Here is a 27,311-nt window from a genome sequence, read left to right as displayed (position 1 = left end):
TTTTATTAATATGTTTTTTCTAATATTAAATAATCCTTTTATTCCTGAGGTATTCCCTACTTGATTATGCTGGTTTATTATTTTAATATACTTTTGACTTAATTTCACAGGTTCCTCATTTAGGATTGTATCCATGAATGAATCTTGTTTGGAGTACCATTTCTTGAAGTGTTTTCTAAGAAGGAATATTATGAGGAAAAAAATGGTTCCATGGTCAGATACATTTGAGAAAGGCATGTTAAAACGTTTAAACCAAATTCTTTGTTTCAGGTATCTCTGAGACATTAATATGCTAACATAGGCTTTAAATCTCTGAAAGAGTGTTTTCCAAACTAATCCAGACTACCCCCATCAGTCACCCAGAAAATGACACTAATTTCCACAGAAACCTCTTTGGAGAATACTAGTCATTGTCATATTTTGATATGAGTTATGTTAATGACAGAAAATGAACTGGGATAGCTTTTCATTATTTCATGTGCTCTGGAATAGATTTTACAATATCGATGTTAATCAGTTTCTTTCTCAAAAAGCCTATAGCATTGTCTGGGCCAGTTTTACACATCATCCCTTGATAACATTTGCAGTGTCTTCCATGGATATTCAGCACTCCTATTCCATTGAATTAATTTTATTAATTCATATTTCTAGAAAATTATTCATTTACTGAGATTTCTAAATTTGTTAAAATACAATTTTGGGTAGAATTCTCTTTAATTCTTAAGACATGTTTATTTACCTATTTTATAAATAAAACAAAAAGAAATGATCTATGCCAAATGATTGTAACACAGTGCATGGCACTTAGTAAATGGTGAGCTCTTTTATTTCTTTTATTTCCTACCTCCTTTCTAATTTTGTTTCTTTCCTTGTTATTTAGGTTTGTCAGAATTTGGTCAGTTTAAAACTCTTTTTCCAAATACCCACCGTTTCTACTTATCTATTTATCTACCTATCTATCCATCTAGTTATTTTATTGTTTTAAAATTCATTGGTTTTCTGCTTACATTATTTTATTCTTTCTGCTTTTCATGTTTTTTTTCTTTCTAGCTTCTTGAGTTGATTTAGTAGTTCATTTAAACAAAATTCTTCATTTAGTAATGAAAATATTTAAGTCTACTCATTTGAATTAAAAATAATTCTGTATTTTGTGGTCTGTTATGCACATGGTGCAACATTCAAGGTTTACAAAAGGGTTTACAGAGAAAAGCACATCCCTTCCTTTCCCTACCCCAGTCTTCTCCGCCTGAGGTAACTGCAATTCCCAGGTTCTTACAAAGCTACTCTAAGTGGATTTGGCTTTTGAGTATAGCTTTATGAGGAATGCATATATTAATACTTAGTTATTATTTTCATTAGGGTTAAATAGCTACTTTTAATTTAAATTTCTCATTTGATAAAATAATACAAGAGTGCTTTAAAAGTCTTTTTCATGGATATTAAATTATTTTGTTACTAATTTCTATTTTTATTGCATTGTGATTAGAGAATGTAGTCTATAATTTATAGTTTTGGAAAGTCCTGAGAGTCATCATGTGATCAGTTACCTGGTCTATAAATCCCATTGTGTGTTCACCACCCAGAGTCAGTTCTCCTTCCATCACCACATATTTGATCCCCCTTACCCTCACTTCCCTCCCCCCACCCCCTTACACTCTAGTAACAGGTAAACTATTGTCTGTGTCTATGAGTTTTTGTTTCTCATTTATTTGTCTTGGTCTTCTGTTGTTTTTGGTTTATATACCACAAATCAGTGAAATCATAGGGTTCTCTGCTTTTTCTGTCTGACTTATTGCGCTTAGAATTATACTCTCAAGATCCATCCATGTTGTCACAAATTTTCCTATATCATATTACTGCCGAATAGTATTCCATTGTGTATATATACCACAACTTCTTTATCCATTCATCTATCGAAGGACATTTTGGTTGTTTCCATGTCTTGGCCATAAACAAAGCTGCAATGAACATTGGAGCACACATGTCTTTATGTATAAATGTTTTCCAATTTTTTCAGTAGATACCCAGGAGAGGGATTGCTGGGTCATATGGTAATTCTATTCGTAATTTTTTGAGGAGACTCCACACTGCCTTCCATAGCGGCTGCTCCAGTCTGCATTCCCACCAACAGTGTATGAGGGTTCCTTTTTTTCCCACAGCCTCTCAAACACTTGTTACTATTTGTCTTGATGATAGCCATTCTAACTGGGGTGAGGTGATATCTCATTGTGGTTTTCATTTGCATTTCTCTGATGATTAGTGAAGTTGAGCATTTTTCCATATGTCTGTTTGCCATTTGTATGTCCTCTTTGGAGAAATGTCTCTTCAGGTCTTCTGCCCATTTTTCAATTGGGTTGTTTGTTTTTGTTGTTGTTGAGTTTCATGAGTTCCTTGTATATTTTGGATATTAGCCCCTTATTGGAGGCACTGTTTGCAAAAATCTTCTCCCATTCAGTGGGTTGCCTCTTTATTTTGTCGATGGTTTCTTTTGCTGTGCAGAAGCTTTTAAGTTTCATATAGTCCCATTTGTTTATTTTAGCTTTTACTTCCATTGCCTTTGGAGTCAAATTCATAAAATGTTCTTTGAACCCAAGGTCTATAAGTTTAGTACCTGTGTTTTCTTCTTTGCAGTTTATTGTGGCAAGTCTTATGCTTAAGTCTTTGATCCATTTTGAATTAATTTTGGTACATGGTGAAAGATAGCAGTCCAGTTTCATTCTTTTGCACGTGGCTATCCAATTCTACCAACACCATTTATTGAAGAGGCTGTCTTTCCTTCACTGTATGTTTTTAGCTTCTTTGTCAAAAATTATTTGTCCATATTTATGTGGTTTTATTTCTGCGTTCTCAATTCTATTCCATTGGTCTATGTTTCTGTTTTTCTGCCAATACCATGCTGTTTTGATTATTGTAGACCTGCAATACAAGCTAAAGTCAGGGAGTGCGATACCTCCAGTATTGTTCTTTTTTTGTAAGATTGCTTTGGCTATTCAGGGTCTTTTGTGCTTCCAAACAAATCTGATGATTTTTTGTTCTATTTCTTTAAACAATGCCATTGGGATTTTGATGGGGATTGCATTAAGGGATTGCATTAAATCTGTATATTGCTTTGGGTAATATGGCCATTTTAACTATGTTGATTCTTCCAATCCATGAGCATGGAATATCTTTCCGTTTCTTTGTGTCTTCTTCAATTTCTTTTAAAAATGTCTTATAGTTTTCAGCATATAGGTCCTTCACATCCTTGGTTAAGTTTATTCCTAGGTATTTTATTCTTTGTGCTGCAATTGCAAAAGGTATTGTTTTTTGTATTTCTTTTTCTGAGATTTTATTGTTAGTGTATAGGAATGCAATAGACTTTTGTATTTTAATTTTGTAGCCAGCAACTTTACTGTATTCATTGATTGTTTCTAATAGCTATTTGGTGGAGTCCTTAGGGTTTCCTGTATATAGCATCATGTCATCTGCAAAGAGTGACAATTTAACTTCTTCATTCCCAATTTGGATTCCTTTTATTTCTTTCTCTTGCCTGATTGCTCTGGAAGGACCTCCAACACTATGTTGAAAAGCAGAGGTGATAGGGGACAGCCCTGTCGTGTTCCTGAACGTAGAGCAACGGGCTTCAGTTTTCACCATTAATTATGAGATTAGCTGAGGGCTTGTCATAGATGGCCTTTATTATGTTTAGGTATTTTCCTTCTATACCTATTTTATTAAGTGTTTTAATCATAAATGGATGTTGTATCTTTTCAAATGCTTTTTCTGCATCAATTGATATAATCATATGATTTTTGTCCTTTATTTTGTTTCTGTGATGTATCACATTGATGGATTTGCAGATGTTGAACCATCCTTGTGCCCCGGGGATTAACTCTACTTGGTCGTTGTATTTCATTTCCTAGAATTTTGTTTAGGATTTTTGCATCAGTATTCATCAGAGATATTAGTCTGTAGTTTTCTTTTTTTTGTGTTGTTCTTACCAGGTTTTGGTATCTGGGTAATGTTGGCCTCATAAAATGAGTTAGGGAGTACTGTCTCTTTTTCAATTTTTTAGGAAGAATTTGAGCAGGATTGGTATTAGATCTTGTTTGAAGGTTTGGTAAAATTCACTAGTGAAGCCATCTGGTCCCGGACTTTTCTTTTGGGAAGGTTTTGGATGACTGATTCAATTTCTTTACTGGTGATCGGTCTGTTTAGATTTTCCAGTTCTTCATTGTTCAGCCTTGGAAGGTATATGTTTCTTAGAACTTGTCCATTTCTTCTAAGTTATTGAATTTGGTGGCATATAGTCCTTCATAGTATTTTTGCATATCCTTTGTATTTCTATATGTATGTTATAGAAATACATGTTATATAGAAAACTATGTATTTGTATATGTATGTTATTTCTATATGTATGTTATAAGTTATCATGTATGTCCGTGATAACTTTCCCTTTTTCATTTCTGATTTTGTTAGTGTCTTCTTTCTTTTTATCTTAGTGAGTCTAGCCAAGGGTTTGTTAATCAATTTTGTTAATCTTTTCAAAGAACCAGCTATTTGTCACATTAATTTTTTCTATTGTCTTTTTGTTCTCTATTTCATTTAATTCTGCTCTGGTTTTTGTTATTTCCTTTCTTCTGCTCACCTTGGGTTTCACTTGTTCTTCTTTTTCTAGTTCTTTAAGTGTAACATGAGGTTATTTATTTGGGATTTTTCTTGTTTCTTGAGATAGGCCTGTAATGATATAAATTTCCCTCTTAAAACTGCTTTAGCTACATCCCAAAAATTTTGGTAATTTGTATTTTCATTGTCATTTGTTTCTATGTATCTTTTGATCTCTCCTCTAATTTCTTCTTTGACCCAGTCGTTCTTGAAAAGTATGTTGTTTAATCTCCATGTATTTGTGTTTTTTCCTGCTTTCTTTTCACAGTTGATATCCAATTTCAAAGCCTTGTGATCAGAGAATATGCTTGGTATGATTTCAATCTTTTCAAATTTGCTGAGGCTGATTTTATGTCCCAATATATGGTCTATCCTTGAGAATGTTCCATGTACACTCGAAAAGAATGTATAGTCTGATATTTTAGGATGAAGTGCTCTATATATGTCAGGTATATCCATTTATCTAATGTCTCATTTAGGGCTGCTATTTCATTATTTATTTTCTGTTTGGATGATCTATCCATAGCTGTCAATGATGTATTTAAGTTCCGTAGTATAATTATGTTTTGGTCAATTTTCCCCTTTAGTTCTATTAGTAGTTCCTTGGTATATTTTGGTGCTCCGTAATTGGGAGCATAAATATTGATGATTCTTATGTCTTCTTGTTGTATAGTCCCCTTTTTCATTATGAAATGTCCATCTTTGTCTCTTGTTACCATTTTCACCCTTAAGTCTGTTTCATGTGATATCATTATGGCTACACCTGATTTTATCTGGGTACCATATGCTTGCAGTGTCAATTTCCACCCTTTTACTTTGAGTCTATGCTTGTCCTTGTAGCTGAGATGTGTCTCGTGGAGAGAGCATATGGTTGGGTTTAGTTTTCTGATCCAATCTGCTACTCTGTGCCTTTTTATTGGTGAGTTCAGTCCATTTACATTTAGGGTATTTATTGATACGAGATGATTTCCTGTCATTCTATGTTTAGTTTTCTGGTAAGGCTGTGTCTCCATTGTTTCTTTGTCTTTTTATTGTTGTCTATTATTTCTTTGTGGTGTTATTCTATGATGTTTCCCTCTGTTTCTTCTTTTATTACAATATATGTGTCAGTTCTGGATTTTTTTTGAGTGGTTACCCTTAAGTTTATGTAAAAGAAAATTTGATATTTGGAGTATTCCATTTTCTTCAGCACGCTTACTTTCTCAATTCCCATATTCCGGTTCAGGCCTTTACTCTCCACCTTTTTATATTGCCACAAATTATCCTTGTTGATGGTGGTCGAATAGCCTCCTTTAGTATTTCTTGTAGTGAAGGTTGTGCATTAGAAAAGTCCCTTATCTTCTGTATGTCCAGAAAGGTCTTTATTCCTCCTTCATATCTAAAGGATATCTTTGCTGGATATATTATTCTTGGCTCATAATTTCTCTCTTTCAATAGTTTGAATATTTGGTTCCACTCCTTCCTGGCTTGTAGAGTTTCTGCTGAATAATCTGCTGATAATCTAATGGGCTTTCCTTTGTAGGTTACCATCTTCTTTTTCCTGGCTGCCTTTAGAATTCTTTCTTTGTTGTTGATTTTAGACAGCTTCAATGCAATGTGCCTTGGAGAAGGCCTGTTTGGATTGAGGTAATTAGGTGTTCTATTTGCTTTTTGGATTCGAGGATCCAGTTCTGTCCACAAGTATGGGGAGTTTTCATCAACAATTTGTTTGAATATATTCTCTGTTCCCTTGTCTCTGTCTTCTCCTTCTGGTATGCCTATTATTTTTATATTGTTCTTTCTGATAGAGTCAGAAAGTTCTTGTGGCGTTCTTTCATTTCTTTTAAAACTCAAGTTTTTTTCTTCTTCCATCTGTGTAATTTCCAGGTTTCAATCTTTGATGTCACTGAATCTTTCCTCCATCCGGTTAGCTGTACTCCCTAAGCTGGTTATTTCATTCTTAATTTTTTCTATTGAGTCATTAATCTCCAGAAATTCCATTTTGTTCTTTTTTAAATTTTCAATCTCTTTCGTAAAATGCTCATGTTGTTCTTTGATTGTATTTCTGAGTTCATTAAATTGCTTTTTTGTGTTTTCTTGCATCTTGTTGAGTTTTTTCAGAACTGCAATCTTGAATTCTCTGTCATTAAGTCACAAATTTCCATATCTTTAAGTTCCTTTTCTGGAGACTTTTCACTTTCTTTCTGAACTGTGTTGTTGCGTTGGTTATTCATGGCAATTACTGATTTATTATTTCTCTTCCTAGATATCTACAGGAGTGGTTTCTGCAACAGGTTTATAAGCAGAGGTGTTTCTTTTGTTTTCCAATACTTATTGGTAGAATGTTTTATTTTCTCTCCGACTGCAGCCTTTTTTTTTCCTCTCTCACACAATAGTCCTATGTTTTCTCTGCATTATTCCAGCTTCTTACACAATTGGGGGATTCCCTGGGAGACAGTCTTCTCCTCTGTTGACAGTTCGCCTGCGTCACAGGGTGCAGTGTCCCTGTGGGTATGCGGAGAGCTTTTGCAATTCCAAAGCTCTTCCTGCACCAGATTCAGAGCCAGTATGTTTCAGCAGTTCTGTTTACTCCTGCAGGGATTTTCCCAGATAGGTGGGGCCAGGGTGGGGTGAGTTGTGAGAGGTGGCCCAGAGCAATGGCGGAGACCACCACCACAGTCGTCCCGCTTCCAGAGCTCCCTTCCTTTTGCCAGAACTAGTTAGGATGCGAATCTATGTTTGTGGTCCACAGTTTTCAGAACAGCAAATATTCTGTTCTTTTGATATGACACTGCCACTGTTTCGCTTCTAGCACCGGGCAGGTGGGGGCGGGGCGAGCTCTGGAAGGGTAGGTAGGGGGCAGCTAATCTCAGTGCCTAAGGCTTCCCTTTTCTGCTCAGCAGTGAGGGCTTAAACCACCGTTTTCAGCCTTCTTCTCTCAGTCTTTTCTTTGAGGTCTCTGCCGTGAGCGTTGGGTTCAGCCGTGTTATATGCTGCCCCCTCAGCCCTGTGGGCCATAAGCAGAGCCCTAGCTTTCCGAGTTCTTCCCTCTCCCGCAGCTGTGGTAGTTGCGGGATGCAGCGAGCTTAGAGCACTGAGCTAGGTTCGTCCTGCTCCCCTGAGGCTCCGTCTCTGCACTTCTCCCTTCCTTCCTTCCCTGTTGCGAGTCTCCCACCTTTAGGTGAATTCAGTAGTGGCCCTGTTCGTCTTGCCTGTCTGCTGTGCAGGGAGTCCTTTGTGGAATTATTGTTGTTTGATTAGTTGTAAATTCCAGGGTAGCTTTAGAGAGGCTCACCTCACGCTGCCATTTTGATGAAGTCTCCATTTTTATTTTTTTAACTGTAGATATGTAGTGTATTGATTCTTCAATATGAAAATTATTTATACCACTCTTACCTCTCCTCAAATCCTTCCCAATTTTAATTTTTTTGGTAATCATTATAATTAAAAAAAAATTTTTAAACTTCAGCTTCTTGATTTATCAGCTTTAAACATTCTTGAATCTTTGTTTTTTAAGATGCGGAAATGAATTTACCAGTTTAACATTCTTCTTTCCTCTTTTTCTTTACACATTTACCAAAGTGATGACTATGTTTCACTTTTATTTGGGGAAGGTTTAGAGATTCTGTCTTTAATTATAATAAATCTTTCATACTTTGTCTGTGGGTTGACTTTGAAAGTTAAAAGCTGGTAATATTTGAATATAATAGTAATGTAAATATTCACTGTGTATTAGGTAGGAATATTGAATACATAGAAAAGGCAATGCAATTCAACATCTGTGCCCCTTTAAGGGGAATGTTCCAAAGGTCAAGGCTAAATGAATTATTTCTCTTTTAATATTCCATCTATTACTCAGACTCATGCTGTTATTTGACTTGTTTCATATTGGCACCATTCTTGGAAATCGTTTTTCTTTCTGGAGTTTTGAATATTCTTTTTTCTTGACACAAGAAACAAATGCCTTTCTACCATATTACCAATATTTTGTAACTGTTAGTCACAGTGTTTGTTAAATACTTTATTATGTATTGACCTATTTCTAGGTCTGTCTATAGTTGCCATCGTGTGATTTCCTTTTTTTAGTTTTATTAAGTTTATTGGGGTGACATTGGTTAATAAAATTATATAGGTTTTCAGTGTACAATTCTATAATATATCTTGTATATATTGCATTGTGTGTTCATCACCCATTGTCAGATGTTCTTTTGTCAGAATACATTTAACCCCCTTTACCCTTTTTTACCTTTCCTTCCCTCTTTCCTTATAGTAACTGCCATACTGTTATATGTGTCTGTGAGTTTTTGTCTTATTCATTTGTTACTTTCAGTTTTATATCCCACATGAGTGAAATCATGTGATTCTCAACTTTTTCCATCTGACTTAATTTTGCTTAGCATGGTATTCTCAACCTCCATCCATGACGTCACAAATGACAGTATTTCATCTTTTCTTATGGCTGAGTAGTATTCTATTGGATATGTCACATCTTCTTTATCCAGTCATCTATTGAAGGACATTTTGGATATTTCCATGTCTTGGCCACTGTGAATAATGCAGTGAACATAAGGATACATACATCTTTATGGATTAATGTTTTCAAATTTGGGGGGTAGATACCCAGAAGAAGGATTGCTGGTTTCCCCAAAAATAACCTGGGTCTTATATTAAGTTTTGCTCCAAAAGATGCATTAGAGTTTATGTTCATGGGATGTCATCCTGAAAAATCATGCTATGCTTATTTTCCGGTTAGGTCTTACTTTCGGGGAAACATGGTAATTCTATTCTTAATTTTTTGACGAACCTCCATACTGTTTTCCACAGTGGCTATACCAATTTATTAGGTTGGTACAAAAGTAATTGCGATTTAAAGATTAAAAACAGTTGGAAAAACCACAACTACTTTGCACCTACCTAATACATTTCCACCAGCAGTGTATGAGGGTTCCTTTTTCTCCACAGCCTCTCCAACACTTGTTATTACTTGTCTTGTTGACAATAGCCATTCTAACAGGTTTGAAGTGGTGTCTCATTGTGGTTTTGATTTCCGTTTCCCTAATAGTGAAGTTAAGCATATTTTTATATTACCTGTTGGCCGGTAGTATGTCCTCTTGGGAGACATACAAATGTCCATTTAGGTCCTCTGCCCATTTTTTAAATTGGATTGTTTTTGGTTGTTAAGTTGTATGGGTTCTTTATATTTTGGATAGCCCCTTATCAGAGGTGTTTGCAAATATCTTCTTGCATTCGGTTGTTTGCCTCTTTGTTTTGTTGATGGTTTCTTTTGCTGTGCAGAAGCTTTTTAGTCTGCTGTAGTCCCATTCATTTATTTTTGCTTTTACTTCCCTTGCCTTTGAGGTCAAATTCATAAAATCCTTTCTAAGACAAAGGTCCATAAGTTTTGTACCTGTTTTCTTCTTTGTATTTTATTGTTTCAGGTCTTATGTTTAGGTCTTTGATCCATTTTGAGTGGATTTTTTGTGTATCGTGACAGATAGCAGTCTAGTTTCTTTCTTTTGTATGTGGCTTTCCAATTTTCCCAGCACCATTTATTGAAGAGGATTTCTTCTCTCCGTTATATTCTTTTGGCTCCTTTGTTGAAAATTATCTGCCCATATACATAGGGATTTATTTCTGGGTTCTCAATTCTGTTCCATTGGTGCAATCAGTCTCCACAGATAACAGCAGTACCTGCTTGTATCCACTGATGATAGAATGAGGTACTGATTCAACAGTTTGGTAGTCAATCTGCAGATATATGCTGGCAACATTGCACACACCCCCCAGGAAGCAGGAATGCAAAGTTTTTTCTGTGATGTCAAGCACTTCCAGGCTGTAGATGCTGCCATTGTTAAACACCTGCTGGATGATCAACCCAAAGGAGAAGGGGAAGATGTTCAGCATGTTCAACAGTGTGGCTTCGCTGGCTCCCACTTTGTCATCAGTCTTAATCAACTGCTCATCACTCAGGATTTCAATGGTGTCTTTAGAGCTTTTAGTGGTGATGCCTCAAGCCTGGAAGAAGGAGGTCTTCTTGGGCCCCAGACCAGTGTTCTGGGCTGGCACAGTGACTTCACAAGGGGCAGTGGCACCAGCATGGACAACAGTTGGCACCTTATTGTCCAGCAGCATGTCTCTGATCTCAATGAGGTCCTCTTTTGTGAACACAAAGCCCACACTTCCCCAGATATGAGGCAGTGGTTTCTCGAGAGCTGGGTTATATTCCAGATACCCTTGCATGGCTTTGCACATCATGGTGTTCTTGCTCATCAGCACCACTGCCTTCTCACAGAGGGACATGTAGATCTGCTGCATCTGCTTGGAGTCCACATTGTCGGCTCCCTCAATGAAGCATTGTGGATAATCATCCAGAAGTTGGATGATCTTAAGGAAGTAGTTGGATTTCAGGTCAGCCTGTCTTCCCTGGGCATCATCGCAGTGCATCAGGGATTGCCATGCAGGGTTTAAAGATGATGTCTCTCTTACAATGTTGCCTGGCTAGAGGCTCCTCTATCTTCTAAATTACCGATTTGATCCATGTTTCATCTAATCTACTGTTGATTCCCTGTAATGTGTTCTTCATTTCTGTTATTATATTCTTTATTTCTGACTTCTCTTTTTTATGTTTTCTATCTCCATTTGTATGTTTCCTATCTCCATTTGTATGTTTCCTATTTCTTTGTTGAAGTTCTTCCTGAGGTTGTCAAACATCCTTATAACCAGTGTTCGGAACTTTGCATCTGGTAGATTACTTGTCTCCATTTTGTTTAGTTATTTTTCTGGAGTTTTCTTCTGTTCTTTTATTTGGCACATTTTTCTTAGTCTCCACATTTTTGCTGCCTCCCTGTGTTTGTTTCTGTGTGTTATTAGGTAGGGCTGCTATGTTTCCCAGTCTTAGTAGAGTGGCCTTATGTAGTAAGTGTGCTGTGGGGCTCAGTGACGCAATCACCTGGTCACTTGAGCCATGCATCATTCCCGGTGTGTCACTTGTGTGGGTTGTGTGTGTCCTCCTTCTGATCTTTGATTGCTACTTGCACAGCAATGGGATGATAGATTCTCAGACTCACTGGTTTTGAGGACTGGCTTTGACTACAGTGGAGGAGTTGTGGTGCAGGATTGACCCTACAGAGCTGAATCTATCGCAATATGGCTCTGGTACCTGTCCAATTTGCCCCTTGGGTGTGTCATTCTTGGAGGCAGCTGGATGATGCTCTGGCTCATTTCAAAGCTGTCCACTAGGTGTGCCAGCCTCAGGGTCACCTGAGAGGGGACCCATTGCAGGTCAAATTCAGCCACAGCTTGTGCCCCACCTGGGGCCACCCTGCAGGAGCCACAAAGCAAGTCACAGATGGCTGCTGCCTGTGCCATGCTTGGAAGTGCCTCAAGAGGCCAAGATGCGAACCAAGGCCAGCTGCCGCTAGTGCTGGGCTTAGGGCTGCTTAGCCAGAGGTACGGGACAGGCTCAAGCCAGATTTTTCTTCTCTGTGTTCAGCATACTTTTGAGAGACCCTAGGAAAGTCTGCAACATGAGTCAAGGCAGGTCGTTTATATGAAAAACCACTGGAAGGGGCTTGGGGTACCTGAAAGTTGGGTGGGGCAGGGTCTTGAATCACCACGGTGTGGCGAACAATCAGCGTTAGCCAGCTTGATGGAGATTCACATAAGGCAACTGCCTATGTCTGCACAGTGGAAAGGGGGAGGGCTAAACAAAGAAACAATGGCTTCTGTCAGCTCCTCCGTCCAGGAGAAAGCTGCCACTTCATCCCTTGTCCTGAAGCCAAACAATTTGGTTCTGCCCCCATATGTCCCTATCGCCTCTCCAGCTGCTGCCCCAGCGCTAGAGCTCAGAGCCAGTGATTCCATTGGTAAGTCTGGTGTGGTCCCTTTAAGAGGAGTGCCTGGAACTGTAGCCACCCTCCGTCTCACTCAGCCACAGTCTCCTCTGGTTTTCACAACCAGAAATTATAGAGATTTCACTGGAATCCTGTGCCAGGAAGGGGTTTGGAGCCATCGCTCCTCTGCATGGGACTTCCACAACCGAGATACTCTTCCACATGGATATAGGACCAGCCTGTTCCACCTCTCTGCCCCTCCTGTCAGTCTCGATGTCGCTTCTTCTGCATGTCCTTAGTTGTAGTGCTTCAGTTCAGCAATATTTCAGGCGATTCTCAATGATGGTTGTTGTGTAGTTTAGTTGTAATTTTGATGTGGTCATGAGAGAAGGTAAGCACAGCATTTACCTACTGTACCATCTTGACCGGATCCTGTGGTTTAGTGTGTGTGTGTGTGTGTGTGTGTGTGTGTGTGTGTGTGTGTTTTATAATGTGTGTACAGTTATGTACAGTTAGCCTGGCACCATGTTAAGAAGTCCAACCATTAGCCTATTACTAAATTTTGATGAGCTAGGTATCTCAGGTAGGTTTGTTTTTTTTTTTAATTATTATTTTGCTTTTCATGTTTTGTGTTTATTTTTGTGTTTTTAATTCATCCTCAGGGATTGAATTTTTTCCCATTTAATTCATCTTGAGTTTTCTCCTAATCTTTTTACCCCCCAACTCCTTTATCTGTCTCCTTAATGCTTCCACATCCTAGTTTACTACTTGCATTGATAATTATCTCAGGTACTGTCTCACCAATTAGACCATGAGCTACTTCCTTGAAGGTGAGATCTAAATCTTAACTCTTTGTATTCCCCATACAGTAGATATTCAATACATATGTATTGATAAGCTGCTCAGCTTCATGAAGGGGATAGGATTGAGCTCCTAGTCCTCTTTCTTCCACCAGTGCTAAACCCTGAAAAAGAAACGTCTGAGTAATACTGAGGGTGCCAAAAAATATATAGACATGACTTGTGTTCATCTTGTGTTATTGATATGTATTGAGTGTTACAATTTTAGTACAGTTTTTTCCTTTCTTAAAATGTGTATACATGTTTTTTGGCACCCTCTGTATTTTCTAACGAGAATTTGGAACCCAGACACATGCTATGGAGGCTTCATCTCCTTGCTTCCTGCTCTCTTGGTGGGGGAAATAATGTGCTGCCTAGTCTTCTCTCCTGGGACCAAGACAGTAAGTATGCTGCTCCACGGCTCTCTGCAGGATGGGCTTACTCACCTTGCTCCATCCCTGTCCTACCTTTAATCTGCCTTCCGGGGGTGCAAATTTTTCTCTTGTCTCCTTTCTTCCTTTTCTCTGAAACATCCAGTGAAAGATGAGATTTTAGTATTAGGAAAATGGGCTGTTGAATTCCAAAGTCAGAAATAGAACACATAAATATGTATGAAGCATTGAATCTCTTCTTTGAAGTGTGATTTCTTGACTGATGGATGTTTCTGGGTTCATTTTTTCTTTTGTGCTAAGTCCTATGCAGACCGACTTGCTTTTTGGATGAACTTGATAACCTTATGATTATCATCCATTAGCATTTCTATAACATTTGTATTATAATAATAACATCTTCTAAAAGTTGTACACCATATTTTTCACAGGGTGCTTTGCACCCATTATTTTATTTAATACTCCCAATAATGCTGTGAAGAATGTTGAGTCTATTATCATTCCTATTTTATAGATGAGGAGACTGAGGTGCAAAACATTTAAGTGACTTGTCCAAAGTTATTCAGTGAGTAAGGCAGCATGGTGACCAGGAGCCATGTATTTGCTAGTTTAGCAAGGCCATGGTGTCTATCACTGTTAGTAACAGGAAATGATCACTAATACTGAGTCTTTATAACATACCACCTACTGTGTTGGCTTCTTTATATACATTTTGTCATTTGAAACTCTTCATAACCCTGCAGTGCGGACCACTACTATTATTCCCAGAATCACACAAGGAAACTGCAGTTTAGAGAGGTTAGGTAACTTAGTCACGGTCACACAGCTACCGTGTTTCCCCAAAAATAAGACTGGGTCTTATATTAACATTTGCTTCAAAAGATGCATTAGGGCTTATGTTCAGGGGATGTCATCCTAAAAATCATGCTAGGGCTTCTCTTCCTGTTAGGTCTTATTTTCGGGGAAACATGATAGTACTGGTAAAGTTGCGGTTTGAAATCAAGTTTCCCTGATTTCATAATCTGAACTCATGGCCACTAAACTTTTCTGCACCTTGTTTAGGAAGATGTTCAACACAGCTGAACACAGCCTTTTAAAAGGCTATTCTGTTTCTTATGCTTTCCTGAGCTGTGATTATAAACTCTATTCTCCTCCCTATGACCCCTACAGATCTGGGGTCTGTTGTCAGGGGTAGAATTGGGAGCTTCATGGATAAGAAGGGCACAGAAAGTGAAGGGAATTAACTTTTACTGAGCACCTATTATATGCCCCATCGGGGGCTGTTTAAAACCTGTATCACAAGAACTCCATAAGTCTGGTATTATTGTTCCCACTTTATGGAGAAAGAAACACAGGTTCAGAGAGGTGAAGAAATTTACACAAGCTCATAAGTGGACAAATTGGGACCTTTACTCAGGTCTGTCAGTGGAGATGTTTTAAGGATGGATGAGAAGAACTGTTTCTCAGAGGCATAAAGAGGACTTTACCCAATAGAGATGAATTTAGCCCCTCATGGTTATAAGGCATTATAATTGATATCCTGGAGCCACATAAAGTGTGTTATGAAGGAACTCATAAGAACATCTAAAGAGAAGAAAAGCTGTGGTAAATTTTAGGCTTATATCATGGTGCCAGCAGGCCTTTGACTGAAATACATAGGAACTGGGACTTAACCCGCAAAAACACATTGGTAAGCATCATAATGACATACACATTTAGGAAAATGATGTTTTTAATTTTAAATGCTATGCAACCTTGCCTTATATAGTCAGTGCTGGGAAATTGTGGTGTACCAGGAAATAATTTGCATTTTAGCCTTAGGGCAAAAATATGGAACTTGTAATTATGTCAGAGAGAAGCAAAATCTTCTAAGAAGAAAAACTAAAGCTATAAAAATCTCAGGATATATGTCAATTAAATCATTGTGTGGCTGAGCAGTTTGCCTTAAACTTCATAGGGAATAGGCAGCTATTAATGACTCAGGTGAAAACCTCCCTCTGAATCTTCAATGATGTATTGCCAAAGTGCAGAAATTGTGAATGGCAAGCATTTTTCCATTACTCCTGAGACCTTCCTGGTCTGAGGCAGTTTTCTCAGCAAGGAACACTGGCCCGGCTGGAGTTTTGGCTCATGGGAAGGAATATACATGCACAAGCAGCCTGAAGTCTGTGATGCTGATCAGATGCAGATAACTGCCATACAGATAAGCTGCCTCACGGATGCAACTTCACCACCTCCGGGGGCCAGGGCTTTTTGTACCTGCAATTCAGTACCCTTCATTTTCCTCCCCTGGCGAGCTTTGATTGACTCCTACAATGGGGACACCCCTGTAGGGTCTATGGAGTGACCAGAGGAGTGATCGCCCTACCCCAGAGAATTGAAGTGGAAAGGTATAAAGGAGAGTTTGGAGAATTTTCCTGTTTTCTTTGCCCTTCCTCTCCCTAAGAGAGGTCGATTACAGCCGTAGTTCAAAGAACTGGCTCTGTAGTCACAGACCTGGGTGCAAATCATGGCTCTGTCCCTCATTTACTGTATGACATTGACCATGTTGTTTAGCCTCAGTAAGCCTCTTTTCCATCTATTAATATAACACTGCACTAATGATACCTAGGTCACAGAGTTGTTGTGAGAATTAAATGTGATAATGTGATATTAAATCCTTATGACCTAATAAAGATATTATAACTGTTACCTCTACTAATAGCATCAAACCTTGGGCCTAATCAGGGCGCAGTCTCTTCACTGTTTATGTGACATTAATATGTTCATAACCACTATGCTATTCTGTCCCTCGTCTAAATGAGGCTAAGTTAATTAGCTTATTTAACCCTTAAACAAATAGAAGTTATCAGCTGCAAACCCAGGGTGCCTCTTGCTTGATAGCAGCGAAGGCACGTGTGTGTCTGGAAGAGGGGGCTTGCTAAAAATCTTTGTTCATAGCTGTGTTATCATACTGTCACATGCTGGTGTGGCTTTATAGGAAATGTATCCTAGATGTTTATTATGCATTGTTTTTAGCTATAGTTTACTTTTCTAAAAAAATAGGAATTCCATTTTTTTGAATTGACAGTTCTTTCATGCAAGTGGTTCATGTCCACAGGAAGTCCAGGTTCTTATCATTCATTTATGTTTGGTTTTGAGACACTGTGTGTGAGGTGTCCTTTAACATTGGAACTCTAAATTAGAGCATGAACTTGGGGGTCAGAACTGGGCTCAGATGCCAGCTGTGATGTGTACCGGCTGGGAGACCTTTAGTTTCCTCATGTGTGAATGTAAATGATGCCTACCTCATGGGATTAAAGGAGAAAAAAATATAAGAAAGTATCTATCACACTGTGTAACACATAACAGACTCAATAAAAGTTTGTGGTTATTATTTTGGGCAGCTACAAGCATTCTGTTAATAAAATCTAGTAGTTTCCACTTTCTATTTGGTACCCTGTATTCTACAGAGACATCTTAGAGGTAAGAAAGGAAGGTGATGGGAGGACTAAGGTAACAGTACCCAGGGTCCCTGCCCCCTTCAGAGAAGTTCTGCTTGTATCTGTTCTCTACATAGGTGCTCTGCATAAGATTTTTTTTAAAAAAGGAAACAATGCTTAAAATGTGATTGAAGTCCAAATTATCAATTTTTCATTTATGAATCATACTTTTAGTGTTGTATCTAAGAAATCTTTGCATAACCCAAGGTCATAAAGGTTTTCTTGTAGAAGTTTTTCTATAATTTAAGTTATAAGTGTAAGTCTATGATCCATTTTTAGTCAATTTTTGTGTATGGTGAGATTTATGGTGTTTTAGTTTGTTAGGGCTGTTATAACAAAGCACCACAGACTGTGTGACTTAAACAACAGAAATATTTGCTCACAATTATGGAGGCTAGAGGTCCAAGGTTGGGGTAGTGACAGGGTTGGCTTTTTCTGAGGCTTTTCTCATTGTCTTGTCAATGGCTGTCTTTTGCCTGTGTCTTCATGTGATCTTCCCTCTGTGCATATCTGTGTTCTAATCTTTTTTTCTTATAAGGACACCAGTCATGTTGGATTAGGGTCCATCCTAATGATTTATTTTTTAACTTAACCACATCTTTAATGACCCCATCTCTAAACAACAGTCACTTTCTGAAATACTGGGAGTTAGGACTTCAACTGGATATTTTGGGCATATATTTGAGCCCATAACATATGGATTAAAGTGTTTTTGTTTTGTTTTCTTTTTCCCCATATGGATATCCTATTGTTTTAATACCATGTGGTGAAAACAACCTTTCTCCACTGAATTGCCTTTATACTTTTGTTGAAAAGCCACTGCCCATATAAATGTGAGTGAATTTCTGAACTCTACTCTCTTCCACTGATCTATTGTTTTCTGTCTTTATTCCATTACCAGATTGTCTTAATTACTTTAGTTTTTATAATAAGTTTTGGAAAAAATTGATAAGTTGGATTTCTTCAAAATTAAAAACTTCTTCTCTTCAAACAATTCATAAGAGAATGAAAGGACAAGCTGCAGATGGGGTGATACACATATTTGCAAATCATAGATCTGATACAGGACTTAACATCTAGAATATGTGAAAAACTCTAGGATCTAAGCAGTAAGAAAATAACCCAGTAAAGAAACAGGTAAACAAATTGAATAGATATGTCACCAGAAAAGACATGTGGATGGCAAATAAGCACGTGAAAATATACTTAACACAATCAGTCATTGTGAAGTGTAAAATAAAACCGTAATGTGACACCATTATACCTATTGTGTTACACCTATTAGGAACATAAAAAGACTGATTGTATCAAGTGTTGGTGAGGATATGGAGGAAACAGGACGCTGATATACTATTGGTGGGAAAATAAAGTGGTACAACTACTTTGGAAAATAATTTGGCAGTTTTTTAAAAAGTTAAACATACACTTATCAAATGGTCCAGCCATTCTATTACTAGAGTATAGGTCCATACAAGGAACTGTACACAGATGTTTATAGTAGTTTTATTTGTCATAGCCCTAAACCGGAGACAACCCAAATATCTATCAGCAGGTGTATGGATAGATTAACTGTGGCATATCCATATAATGAAAAACTACTCAGCAATAAAAAGGAATGAACTGTTGTTATATGTTACAACATGGCTGAATCTCAAAATAATTATGCTGGGCCATAGAAGAATACATACTGTATGATTCCATTTATATAAAATTCTAGGACATGCAAACTAATGTATAATAATAGAAAGCGGATCAATGGTTTCCTTGGGCCAGGGGTAGGAGTAAGGGATTATGATGGGGCATGCAGGAACTTTTGGGAGTGATTTATATGTTCATTATATTCATTGTAATGATGGTCTCATGGATGTAAACATATGTCAAAACATCAACTTGTACATTTTAAGTATGTGTAATACGTATATTATATGTTAATTAAGCCTCAGTAGAGCTGCTAAAATGTGATTAAAATCATTTAGACTAATGGCATGAAGAATCAAAAGAATACAATGGGAAAAAAAAAAAACAAGAGTATTAGCCATCAGCTTTCAGGTCTATTAGAATTGTTATTATTCCCAGTAGCATTCAAGTGACTATTTTTCCTGTATACTCTATAAAATATCCAATCCAAGTAGTCAGGAGAGTGAGAGGAGACCTTACAGTGTTATTAACCCTAAAATACAGCATGGAATCACACCAATGCCAAGACAAATTGAGAAAGGTTGAGCTTTTTTCATAGAGTTCAGTACCTTTGAATTAAATGCAATGCTCAGCTTTGGCTCTGGTGGCTAGAGGCTACTTTTTTCAAGTCCACAATTTGCTACTCCCATTGGGTGTGGAATTCAGTAAAACCAACTTTTGCACATGCCTTTATTAAAGTCTGTCTGTACGTAGATGTGTTTGGAACACGAACAAAAAGTAACTAGAAGCAGATTTACTGCAGTCTGGACTTAGTTGTTTGGCTGACCTCTTTTTGCTGGTTTTCTGGGTTCGTTAGACTTTGCTAATTGATGGGGCTTCAGGGGTGATAGCCCAGCAGAGCCACCCTGCTTTAGGCATGGACTCAGTACAAACATTCCTGGTGGTCAAGTTTTGTATTTTCTTCTTTGGAAACAGGCATTGAAATAGGATTGCTGGAACAGTTGCATGGGTTCTGTGGTGCAGAAGGCATAATGACTTCCAAAAACATGGGCTAAGGTAATTTAGCTCTCTTTTTGTTCCAGTCTCTAAAAGAAATAACCCACCAAAGTTCAGAACATCTTAAACATTTTGAAGTGGTGACATTAAATGTAAATAATTGGTGTCTGTGGGACTCCAAGAGTGAAAGCAGGGCTTACTAATGTTTCTCATTACTACATAGAACAGAACCTGGAAAAAAACCTATAGTCAGACATAAGCATTTCCATCTAATATTCATTTTCAACCTGGGAATAGCAAATACTACAGTGCTGTATAGTCACTTGCATTTAAACACCCTATTTTACAATTCGTAACCACGTTCCACATTGTAGCATTAGTACCATAGAGATGACACAGTAAGAGCTTGAAAGTAGGACATGTTTAGTTTTCATAGCTACTCTTTTTCATTTTGCTAAGCACTTGGTTAAGTTAAAATTCCAAACAGTATTATTCAGAGACAGCACAGAATGGTAGGCTCTCATTTCTGGCCCAGCATTCCTCAAGCACATATACACAAGACGTTGTATTTAACACTGAGGGATACTGAAGAGATAGCCTCTGCCTTCAGTCTAGAGCTGGAGACGGAGAGATAAGCAGGCAATTATAATGCAGAGAGATATGTACTGTGTTTCCCCAAAAATAAGACCTAGCTGGACAATCAGCTCTAACGTGACTTTTGGAGCAAAAATTATTATAAAACCCGTTCTTATTTCACTGTAATATAAGACTGGGTCTAATATAGTATAATGTAATGTAATGTAATATAATGTAATATAATATAAGACTGGGTCTTATATAAGACCGGGTATAATATAATATAATACCGGGTCTTATATTATTTTTTGCTCCAAAAGACGCATTAGGGCTGCTTGTCCAGCTAGCTCTTATTTTCGGGGAAACATGGTGCTATGAAGAAAGTACTTAGAACAGAGCGGTACTAGGACCTATAGGATCACCTAACCCAAACTATGCGGAAGGAAAGGCTCTTACGACCCAGGTGACAATGAGCAAATTATTTACGTTCTCTGAGCCTCCATTTTGGCAGTAATCATAACCTGCAATGAATGGTTGCATATAAGGATTAAATCAGATGACATATATGAGACTACACAGCCCAGTCACTTGCTAGGGCAATGGTCAATACTGGTTTTCTTCCTTCCTTTTTCTTTTCTTCCTGACTCCATCAAGTGAGGAATGTAACTTCTGTAGTAGACTACACAGAGGTAATGTCCAGAGGGTTTTCAAGTGTCATCTCTGTCACTTGTTGTTTATTTTCCTGCTTCCATTTTATTCTGGTCTTCTCCTTCTGAAGCCTCTCTGGGCTGTGCTCTGGGCTGGGCTGTACAGATGAGGTGTTTCATGTCCTGCCTGTGACACTTCACTGGGGAAAGGGGCCAGCCTCTGAGCAAGTTATGGAGGCAGAGGAAAATGGGAGACAAAGGCAGCCCCGCAGAGCTGTGTTCAGCAGAACACCAGTGGCCCTGTGTGTGTGTGTGGGGGAGCAGTCAGCAGCCATCATCTGCTGTCACATCCATATGTGTGCATGTGCACGCCTGTGTGTGTGCGTGTATGTGCGTGTGTGTGTAGCGGTGAGAGAGTGCGTTAGTAATACAGAGGAGAGAAGAGACGACAAATAGAGGAAAATCACCTTCAAGTATAACTCAAGTTTATTCTATATCAATGTATCTTGCAAGTAATACAGTCTTCCTAAGCTGGGCCAGGTCTTCACTGCTATAAAAGAGCATGGTGCAACTGCTTTTGGGGGACCTTCTGACTGTTCTTGGGGGATTTTCTGACTGGTCAGCAGACATTTCCAACACAGGAAGGCAATGCAGAGAAGTGCAACAAGCTAGGCTTTTGCTTTTGGCCCCTCTGTATTTCCTTTTGTTAATTTTTTTGTGCTCTATTCCCTTCTTGAGACGACTTTGAGTTTTCTAAACCCAAATCACCTTCTCAGGTTGCAAATCCACCTAATCTTCAGACATTTTTTTTTTTTCTGCACAGCTGTCACAACAAACTTCCCCTCATCTGCTACTAAATGTATCAGTCACTGGTGTGCAGGCTGCGAGTTGCGACTCATGGGGGGGGGAGAGGGGGGAGAGTGTTCCAGTAGAAACTGATGTTATCCAAAACTTCTCATCTGTTTTCAAAGGGTACAATTTCCTGCATTCTCTGGAGGGAAATCAAACACACTGCGTTTAGGAAATAGGCCCGATGCTTCACAGATTTAGTAGACCTCTAGGCAATTATGGGGTAGTTCTTCCCACTTCAGTGTTTCCTCACCTCATTTCCCATAAACATGATTTGAGTGACCTGACAATTGGCTTTTCATCTTTTGAGTGAGATATCAGGAACTAAATCAACAAAAATTGAGATAAGTGGAGGTGCCTCTTATTCTCTCTCCTCCACCCAACCCTTTTTCTTTAGTATCTTCCCTGATGTAAACAGATCTCAGTTCCTTTTTTGCTTCTGCAGTCTCTATCTGGGATCTAAGAATCTTTTTCTTAAAGTCTGTCTTCATAATCCTTTAAATTATATGCCTAGTCTTCTGATTAATGTGATTCTCTTTAAAAATTAGTTTTTTGGATTTAGAAATTGCTCATTAAGAAAAATCACTCTCAACTGTTTTCCAATGCCTCTTTTGTATTTCTTTTCCCCTCCCTTCTCACCTCTGGACTGGGATATATTTTCCACCATGGTCTTTCTTCCACACTCTAAACTCATCTCTCTCCAGTGTCTCTCCAATTCCTTTAAAATTTTTTAACTTGCCTTTTGATTTCCTGCTTTCAAACATCTGCTGTATTACCTTGCTTTCTCCACTTCCTAGAAAACTTGTTTTATGATCTTTCTCCCCAGGATTATTTTGCTGGCTGTACACTGATTTGGTGCTACAGTGGTTTTATTTTACATTCACTGATTAAGCACTTTGAATAATTGTTTTAGCTCCATTACTGTGAATCTATTTGGCTGGACTCTTTTGCTACGTTTGATTAATGTCTGACCTCTGGGACAGAGAGGAATCAGCACATTAATTTCCCCTTGACACCTTTGAGAAGAGCTCTTTTTCCTGTGCAAGGGCCTGAAGCAACAGATGTTGTGTGCTCCCATTGCAGGAGGGAGACCACACTGTTGCAAAGCAAGTAAGTGTGTGCTCTCAGCCAGTGTTTGCTAATGTGCTGTGTGGCAAAGAGCAAATGTTAGGATTTGTGGAAAAATGTACCCGCATATCAGATTTTAAAACTGAATGGTGAATCTCGGTTGAGTTAACAGTATGTAGCTAGATGGTATTTTCTTTTTAAGTTCATGAACCTTAACAGCATTTTCATATATGTCTTTTACAAGTTTAAGAGCAAATTTTTCAGTAAGTAACTTGCTAAACGGACTTGCCTGGCTTGGGCTATAAGGAGAACTGTGTTTGCAGCAAGATTCATTGAAGGTCTTTCTGCTTTTGTGTTTATGGGATGGGGGAGCCTGGCTTAGGTGAGGGAAACTGAAAGGCATGTTCCAAAGCAAATTACTAATATCTCTACCAGAGTGTTCTTTGGAATTTGTTATTAACCATTTCAGGGGAAGATACATGGGAGAAGTATGCTGTTTAGCAATAAAAACACATTAGTACAGTCAGCTTACTGTAACCCTATATTGGTGAATGGTAATTAAATCTATATATCTCTGGAAGTCTCTGGAAGACTTCTGCGCTTTGTCTGACTCGAGGAAGTATTCTCTCTCCATATTCTCTCTCCTGCCTCTGGAAGAGGCTGCTGTGCCTTGTAATAGCTTTTTAATATCACCAGATTGAAGACAAATGCTTCACTGGTTTTACTGGCAGAAATAAAACACTTCCTATTACTCTTATGTTGGGCATCCAAGTCTTGGAAAATTAGGACTTTACGAGGCTACAGTCCCATCTCCTTTCATCCCCTTTCTTAGTTTCTCTTAGACTGTAGGACCTCAAAGTTGCTAATATCAGGGTTATCCACTTTGTATGTAGCTCCAAAGAGTGTAAACTGCATTCTTCATGACTTATCTGTACTTTTATTGACTGTATGAGCTTGGTGTGGCTGCTAATTGCAGGTGTGTGGCCATGTGACAAAGTCACAGATCATAGACCCCTGTTCTCAAGATCATCTATCCTCGTGGTCAGCCTGGCATCCTCAGAGAACCAAGGGACAGAGAGCTATGTCATATCCTGTTTGAATTTCAGTGCAGATTTTGCAAGGCAAAAATACAAAGTTTGTCCTAGGGTTCACGGTTGATTTCATTTATGAGAATTTTAATCATATTATTTCACTTAAGCAGTGTATAAGGGAGTTTCATATTTACTTCTCTCTGTCCCATCACGATGTAGGTCAAAAGTTAGTTACAATTAGCTGTATGACAAAGATGTCTACTTTTGAGCAGTAGGAATTTAAGTTTCATTGTTATAGACACTCAGGAAACTTCAAAGGGATAAAGAAATCCAGAAAAAGGATTAGTAAAGTGAACCTAATTAATTTTCTTAGGAGGCAAACTCAAAACTGCTCACTAGTAAACAGTAAAATGTCAGGGACACAAAATCAGGCAGCCACTGCTGATGAGGTAAGGAGGGATAAGAGAGAGAAGGTCACTTGACATTTGTAGAGTGGAGCCATGATTCGGTGTGAGGAGAGGGGTTTCCTGGTGGGCCACTCCCAGAAGATTGTCACCCCTACACCTCCCAACCCAGAGTTCCTGGGATTCCCTCTGGGAAAGGGAGTGCCACTCAGTGTACCATTTGCCCTGCTCTCATCAACTCGTGAATCTGATGTCCCTGTATGAACTCCCAGAACCAGTGGGAGAAGAGTGGGAAAAATCATGCACTGGCTTCTTTCCCAGCTGTTAGGATTTCTCTCTCTTCCTTAAGTCATCCTCCCTTGTCCTTACAATGCCTATACCTTATTCAGGGTGACATGTTAAGTGGCAAAGACATTTGAAATAAAGCCTCCTTTTCATGGCTATTAGGAAAAATAATGGTGAAGCTGTTGGATACAGGTGAATCTTACTCAAGACGGTAGGAGAGATGGGCCTGGGGCACTCATTTCCCTATCTTGGAGTCTGATTCTAACAAACAGAACCAGTTCTGGTTTACTTCTGTGTCATTTTTTTCCAGAAGTATAAATATTAACAATATATTTTTAAAATGTTTGAAGTTTAAATGAAGTCAGGTAGGTAGGACTTATTTTTCTTTTTAGTGTCTTATTTTAAAACAATTACAGATTCACAGGATGTTGCAAAAATAATACAGAGAATCTGTTGTGTCCTTTACTCAGCTTCCCCCAATGGTAGCATCTATATAACTATAGTATACCAAAACCAGGAAATTGCCATTGGTATAATCTACAGACTTTATTCAGAATTCACCTGTTTTTATTTTCTAAGGATTTTAAACACTATGGCACTTTGCTAAAATAGCAAGTAGAATTGAAGTTGCAGTGGGAGAAGAGGTTCTTGCCTGGTCTTTTCCTTTTTTTTCTGTCTTGCCCTCCTGTCCCCCATTGTGTGAAAATAGATGCTAGAAAAGTTATATCAACAAATACAGTCTGAATGCTTAATCTGATAAACAGAACACAGGTTGCAAGGAGAACATGAATGCCATTGAGGAGAAATGGTCCTATATCTGGGAATTAATCTACTTAAACAGAAAAGTTCAGCTCAAGATAGTATATATTTACTGAGCACATGTAATATATTCAGCACTTTTCTTTGAATTATATAGAGAAGAGAGCTACTCTGTAGTCTGGCCAACCATGTGGAGTCTTGGAGTCTTCCAAAACTAATTCAAAAATCACCTCCTATATTTCCTACCTATGTTCATTCAGTACCTACTAAATGCCGGATCAATGCTGGGTCCTAGAGGTTCAAACTAGATCCTACGATTTCAAAGATGGATTCTACACCGTCCTTGCCCATGTTGAGTTTATAGTTTAGTGGGAGAGATTGATATTTTTAATATAAATATTTTGAAGAAAGATAACCACTGTAGCAAAGAGATTATATAGGAGAAGACAAGCCTAGAGTCAGGGAGATGAACTAGGAGATCGCTGTGGTTGTTCAGGTTGAGGTAATAGGGCCAGAAACCAACGTGATAAAAAAGATTTCCAGGGGAAAGATGGGTTTGAGAGCTTTTTAGGAGTTAAATTTGATAGTACTTAGTGATTAAGTGGCAGAAGGGTTAAAAGAGAGTGAGATGTCCCAAATGGTCAAGATGATGGAGTGGTGTAAACACTATACACCAAGAGTGAGGAGTTCAGGGAGAAGAGCAGACTCTGGAGGAAAAGTCATGAAAGGGTTTGGATATGTTGAGTTTGAGGTGTCTATAGGCATCCAAACTAAGAGAGCTTGTTTTAACCTCTTGATGATCTCATGCTGTAGATGGTAAGTGAAGTCTTGGGGTGAATGAAATTGCCAGTTACAATGTGTACGGGTAGTAGAAGAGGGTCAAGGAGACAGCCCTAGGAAATAGTAAACTTTAAAGGGTAGATGGAGGAAATGGACCCTACAAAAAAGATTGGGAAAGAGAGCAGTGATGTAGGTAGAAGAGTTTGGAATAGGAGAGACTGTCTATAATGTTAAATGTTTGAGATGTCAAGTATGATAGGAAATGAAATGGTTTTATTGGATTTAGAAACAAGGCATCCTTTATGACCTTTGTGAGTTCAATTTCAGTTGGCTGGTAGGAGGAGATAAAATGAAAGATTGTGTATTAATTTTTATATATGAACCAATTAAGAGTTTGGTATAAGGTGATAAATCAAGTTTTAACATGGGGTGTAAAGAAAAGTGTGACTGATATTAAATATTTAAGAAAATCCATAGTAGAATATTCGAGTTGAAATGCAACCCCTTATTTTACACACAAAGAGAGACTTGAAATATTGTTCAAGGTCTTGCATCTGGAGAGGCAGAGCCAGGACCAAGTCCTAGGTTTCTTGACTCCTTTATGAAAGGATCTTCTGAATATGCTATAGTTAAAAGGAACAAACTAATGTCTGATACAGCAGAAGTAATCATTCAAGTGATGAATCAACACTGCATACCTCTGTTGTGAAATGTAACTACTTGTTTGATGAATTAATTCATTTATTCTATAAATATTTATTGATAAGTATTGTGCTATTTGCTTAGCATACCAAACAAAACACATTCCTTGTAGAGAACATGTTGAATTTTATAAAAGTAAAATATTATCGCTATTAAGTGATTAATAGCAGGGTGACAGACACAAAAACATGTAGCATACAGTACAGTATTGAAAAGGCAGCAAATAGTTCTGCATAGGAGTTGGAAACAAATGAACTGGAATACATCATGATTTTGACTTCTCCAAATGGAGAAAGAATGAGAGGGCATTTTTTTGGGGGCGGGGGGGCAGAGGGAACAGCATGAGCAAAATTAGAGAGGGAGAAGTGTTCTATAACTTTAAGGACTGATAAACAGATTGTTGGGGCTGCA

The 27,311-nt window shown here is 38.1% G+C and overlaps 1 protein-coding gene and 1 pseudogene across 3 annotated transcripts in view; one reads left to right on the top strand and one right to left on the bottom strand.

Annotated features, from left to right (window-relative positions):
* Positions 1–27,311, top strand: part of CPQ (carboxypeptidase Q) — a 660,399-nt gene that overhangs the window by 138,940 nt on the left and 494,148 nt on the right. The window lies entirely within an intron of this gene.
* LOC308506544 (large ribosomal subunit protein uL10-like) lies at positions 10,252–11,094 on the bottom strand (annotated as a pseudogene). The gene has a single exon. The product of its transcript is annotated as a large ribosomal subunit protein uL10-like (transcript).

Source organism: Rhinolophus hipposideros, assembly GCF_964194185.1.
Source record: "Rhinolophus hipposideros genome assembly, chromosome: 13".
NCBI classification, from domain to species: Eukaryota; Metazoa; Chordata; class Mammalia; order Chiroptera; family Rhinolophidae; genus Rhinolophus; species Rhinolophus hipposideros.
This window is presented reverse-complemented; position numbering and strand designations above follow the sequence as displayed.